The sequence below is a fragment of the Suncus etruscus genome, chromosome 16 (assembly GCF_024139225.1).
Source record: "Suncus etruscus isolate mSunEtr1 chromosome 16, mSunEtr1.pri.cur, whole genome shotgun sequence".
Classification (NCBI taxonomy): Eukaryota; Metazoa; Chordata; class Mammalia; order Eulipotyphla; family Soricidae; genus Suncus; species Suncus etruscus.
The window spans coordinates 49889170-49895463 of NC_064863.1; positions in this window are offsets into that span (position 1 = coordinate 49889170).

Here is a 6294-nt window from a genome sequence, read left to right on the forward strand (position 1 = left end):
CAATAATAATTATAAATTGTTATCATAGTTAATAATTTTTTTGAAATCAGTGATGATTGGATCATTCTTTATTATGAGAGTTGTGGACCTATTTCAGCAGACATAATATAATAAAATACAAACTATGTAGTATGATATTCAATCAATGTTACAAGCTAAATTAAAGTATCTGGTGACTTGCCTCATTGTTTACTTTTTTTTTGCGGGGGGAGGGGGGTTGGGTCACACCTGTCTCTACTGTTAGAAGTTGCTCCTGGAAGGCTCAGAGGACTATATGAGATACCAGAATTAGAAACTTTGTCAATCCTGTGTTGGTCTCATGCCAGGCAAAAACCTTACCACTGTGCTATTGTTTCTGCTCTTCATTCTCTACCATTTGAATGTGTCTGGCATACATCATTTTTTAAAAATTGTTATAAAAATATGTGTAAACCAAATTTACAATTGTTTTTTTGCTCATTGTTTGAATATAAATAAGTTGTTTGGAATAACTCTATTAAAATAAGTTTATTTTTACAACTATAATAGAATAACTATTATTCTAAACAGATTAAACAACTGTTTAAAATAATAGAATTTAGAGTACAGGGTCAAGGTGCTTGCCTTGCATGTTGTTGACCTCAATTTGATCCCCAGACACATATGGTCTTCTGAGTAATAACTGGAGTGATCCCTGAGCACAATGTCAGGAGTATTCACTGCAGGTTGTACCAACTTCCAACAAAAATTTAATAACACTTCCTACTCTATAATTATGTTTAGAAGATAAATGTTTTAATATAATATAGTTGCTCAAGGCAGTGTCTAAAACAAATAACCTATCTATTCCAGCAGTAAATATTGTCATAGATTCTTACTAATATATTTAAAAATTTATCTTAATCAAAATTTCTAATTCTACTCTATTACTTTGACTTCTATTGAGTTAAATCATCTTTGGCAATTGCTTCCTTGATTTAATTTTTAGGGCACCTTAGACTACAGCTCATGAGTTTCATCCTTTAACTACAAATGTAAAGGAATATATTTAATAGCTTTAAATGTCATAAGTAGAACAGTATTCAGGCACAGACTAATAAATAAGAGAATAAAATGTGGAGATCAAACTTGCTTGCTCCAGGTCTTTGAACATTTATAGGTTTTATATAGCAACAAATTATTTTTCTTGCAAATGCCAGCATGGACCTAAAATATAGATTTCAGCAGATGGTTTATTGTGTTAAAGAATCTCATCAGTTCTTTAGATAATACTTTCTAATGTTTGTTTGAGGGATAGTATAGAGATAAACGTAGAGATACAGATAGTGATAGAGATAGAAATGATACAGTTGTATGATAATTTTTTTACTACCCTTGGTGGTATACAAAGCTTATTCTTGGCTCTGTGCTCAATGATAACTCATAAAGAGACATGGAGACCATATTTGAGGTCAGAGAATGAACTTTGTTTAGCAATATTCAAGGCATCCACTATACCTGCTGCATTATTTATTGCTCAGCACTTCAGATATATTTTAAAATACTTATTTGCTACATCCCATCTAAGGAAAGCACGCACCAGACGTGGTGTTTTCCTTCCCTGGTGCAGGGCTTTCCTCTAAAAGAATTATTTGCCAAAAGGTCCACTTAGCGAAGTCAATCATTTGACCCTTTACGTGGATCATTGGCGGTAATTCCAACATGGCTGTAACATTACATTTTTCTCTCTATTTGGCCACTATAGAAATCCAGCCTCAGCTCTCCTACAGACAAAGAAATATCAGTACCAAAAAAGCCCCCCAAAAGTCTCCTGCTGGCTAGTTCGCATAACCTGGCGCCAACAGCTTGTTTTTCTAAGTCTAGCTCTATGATGGTAAACAATTATTTCCGTCCCCCCTAAAATCTATTTTGCGGCTACTACTTAAACATCAAGAATATCTCTGTCTCTCTCCTCCTGGTATCTTGAGAAACCTCCTTTTTGCTAAACCAAAAAACATCTCTACTTTGGGTTTCACTGCCCTCCAGCAGAGTTCTTTCTCACCTGAAGAAAAGTCTTTTAAAATGTAAATTTAAGGTCTGTTTTCCCATTGTACTGCTCTCCTGCTCTTTGAGGACTCCTAGCTTACCAGAGTCTGTCCTTATAAAATGTCATCAACTGAAAAGTAAATTTGTCTCTTGTCCCTTGGGCGAGAGTCCCCATACAATGCATTTTTTTGTGTGGTCTCATTTATTTCATATTTTATATTCGTCCACTCGTGCTCACGCTTCTCTCCTTCATGAAAAGGTTCCCGAAACCCACGAAGGTTCTGCTTAGCAAAGCTAACCCGTCTGCAGCACTTATTTATCAAGCTTTTGGGTCTTGAGTTATATTTATCTGTAACAAGTAGTAAGCATAAAGCATCCATCTATTTTGTACTTTCACAACTTGAATAAATATCAACAATATTCAAATTTTCATTCATCGGTGAGATTTCTTTATATTAATTATCTTTTCTAAATAAGACCAATGAGAATTATATCACAGCTTATATGTTAGTTAAACATTTTATCTCATTTTACTTCAACCTATTAAAGAAACAATATATATACAAAAACAAAAAATGAAAAAGAATTTAAGGCCATTTTACAAAACCTAGGATTTAATTCTAGCATTTATTGAAAAAAAATGAGTCATATTTTTTTGTTTTGTTTAAACCCTGGTCCATCCTGGATCAGTTGCATGCAAGGGAAACACCCTACTGCTGTGCTATCTATCTGGTCCAATATTTTTAAATTTCAGTATTTAAAACAGTAATTGTAAACAATTTGCTTTGCAAATCATAGTTAAAAAATATATATATATTGAAAAGTTGTCAATTGTACATATCATTATGTCCTTTGGATGAAGACTAGTTCCATTAATTTCTTGACTAAATGATATTTATTACTTTTCTAAACATGTGATGCTACTCTTTTGTTTGTAGGATATAATATAAGAAAATCATAGGAATAATTTTTCAACATATTTAGAGACCCTAATCATATTCAATATAAGGATTATTCAAGGTCTTTGTTATCCAGTAGGGTAATTTGGGGAAATACTAGAATTCTATATTCCTCAATTTTATGCACCATTAGAAAAATGAATTATCCCAAAATATGTAGTTATTAAATTCTGAAAATAATCTGAAAATACTTAATTATTTCCTAAGAAAGTTATCAAATTATTTTGACAATAATTAACAAATAAAATAAACCTTAGCCACTGATACATTGATAATTTAAACAAGATTGTTCATATTTGAGTGGGGCTGATTAAGAGAAGGGAACCATTAATTGGCTTCAACAATAGTTCAACAGACATAATCTTTTATTTGAATATAAATACCTGTCTCTTTTTATTTAATTTTGTATTAAATGTTTTGACTATTTCAAAATGGCAAATTATTAGCATGAGAAATTATACTTTATAAGTGGCTTTAATTTATTAAATAAAGAGGTTTGTGAAAACTACTTAGACGTTATCTGGTGATACTGTAATAATGTCAAATGCTTTTATTTAGAAAGACCCTGTGATCTACAGTTAATTTTTAAATTTTAATTAAAGAACTATAATGTATTGTTATTGAAGTTGGCTTTTAGACATATTAACTTTTTCTTTTTATGTCAGTTTTAGGTTTATCTTTTTCCATATACTGAATCTTATACCAGGGAGTGAACTTTAATTCTCACAATATGTGTCTTGGTCAGATATGTCTATATATTATAATACATTAATACCTCCCAAATATTCTTAGAGCCATGTTATTCAGGGTCATGACACACAAAAGTATTTGAAATATTTATGAGATTCCTTTCAATTTTTTGATAATATTATCAATAGAACAAATATTTTGAGTGGCTACAACACTGATTTATCATGAGAACAAAGCCATTGAAGCCAAACTTTTTGAATAATTTATTTTTCTATGTAAAATATAACAGAATGTGACAATTTAGTTATCACATACATTGCTTTCAACTGGAAAACTAATTGAGAAGTTTTTTTTTTTTGTCTTTATTCATTTCTTTATTTAAGCACCATATTACAGATATCTTCATAGTTGGGTTTCAGTCATTGAATATATACCACAATGAGTTAGGGCCCTTCCCACTACCAGTGTCAACCTCCCTTTAACAATTACCCCAGAGTGCATCCTATACCATCATCATTTAACCCCCTGGCCTGCCAGTATAACAGGCCCCTTTATGTCTAGATTGTTAAAGTTTTGATGGGGTTATATTTTATTTTGTTGTTAAGTTCTCTGAGTAATTGTGTGTTTTAGATATAAGATATTATTATTAGATATTATATATTAACCTCTTAACAGATGAGCATTGGTGAGTAGTTTCTCTCATTCCATGGGTGACCTGTGAATCCTAGTCACTGTTTCATTTGAGGTGTAAAAGCTTTTCAATTTTATATAGACCAAAATTAATTTTATCGTTGCTTTCACTTATTTGAACAGTGGTCCTTAACGAAGCCTTTAATTTCAATGTCATGAATGTTTTGCCTATATTTTCAAAATTTTATATGCCTTATAGTTTTAGGTATGATACCAAGGTCTATAACCCACTTTGATTTGACCTGTGTGTTAGATGGAGATCTAAGTTCACTCATTGGCATGTGGCTAACCATTTGTCTCAACACCACTTGTTGAAGTGGCTTTCCTTTCTCTTGTTTGCATTTTCTGCCCATTTATCAAAGATTGATGGTATGTCTAGGAAACAGTTTCTCAAGTCATTGATTCCATTGATCTGAGAGTCTGTTTTTATTTCCATATCATTCTTTTTTAATTATTATTGTTTTATAGTAAAATTTAAAGTTGGGGAAAAATGATGCCTCATATCATCTTTTTCCTAAAGATTGCTTTTGATATTCATAGATTACAGGTATTATTGTTCCAAATGAATATCAGGAGTGTTTGATACAATTCTTTGAAGAATATCATTGGTCTCCTTAAAGTGACTGCAATAAAACTGTATGACGTTTTGGGAAGTATTGTCATTTTAATTTTTAATCCACTCAATCCATGAGCATGGCATGTTTCAATTTCCTTGTGTCCTATTTTATTTCTTGAAGCTGTCTTTCAAGCAAACATTTTTTATAAATAAAAAAAATATAGTATATATTTTATTTTGGTCATTTTGTTTCTGTGAAAAACTGTAGATCCTTCCTTTAAATAATATAAATCACTGCAAACTATAATTAGAATTTTGGACATAATCAGAAACCATTGTAAAAAATAGATTGCAGATAAAAATTTGCTATCGGGATATAGTTTACCAAAATTTTTTTTTTTTTTGGTTTTTGGGTTACACCAGGTAATGCTCAGGGGTTACTCCTGGCTTTATGCTCACATATCACTCCTGGCAGGCTTGAGGAACCATATGGGATACCAGGATTCGAACCACCATCCTTCTGCATGCAAGGCAAATGCCTTACCTCCATGCTATCTCTCTGGCCCCATATTTTCAACATGATAAAATACTAGCCATCCATTTTCCTTTATATATAATTTATTTTATTTTTGTTTAAGTAGCATGTTTTTAATAACATTAAAATATGTGGTGAGATATAAACATTTTTACCCACCTATCCCACTTAAGTATATAAGACTCTCCATGACTGTCTTTATATCATCTCATCCACTCCTTCATTCCACTCTTCTCTCCCCCACCAAATAATAAAGAAAACAAATGAACAGATTCAAACAGGATTTACCGATAGTATTAAGTTATGTAGAAAATGTTTTGAAAGGGAAATACAAATGAAAATACATCTCATACCCATGATACTGGTGCACATAACAGTAAAGTAAATGAAATGACTGTTGGCATGGATTTGGCAAAAAAGGAACGGTAAATCATAGCAGGCAGCACATCTATTGGTCTGTACTTTCAGGAAAATAATAGGGCAAATACTATAAAAATTAAGCAGCTGTATATCCTAAATTTCACTACTTGGCATCTTTGTCAAAGATCCAAAACATATATATATATATATATATATATATATATATATATATATATATATTTGAGAAGGCACATTAGATGCTATTACCATCTAAATCAGTAGAATCTGATAAGTCACATATTACTTCTTATTAAGTTCTTGTTTGAAGACCAAGAAACTAAAGAGGGGGCAGGAGAGATAGCATGGAGGTAAGTCGTTTGCCTTTCTCATGCAGGACAGTGCTTCGAATCCCGGCATTCTCTATGATCCCCTGTGCTTGCCAGAGGCAATTTCTCAACGTAGAGCCAGGAGTAACCCCTGAGAGCTACCGGGTGTGACCC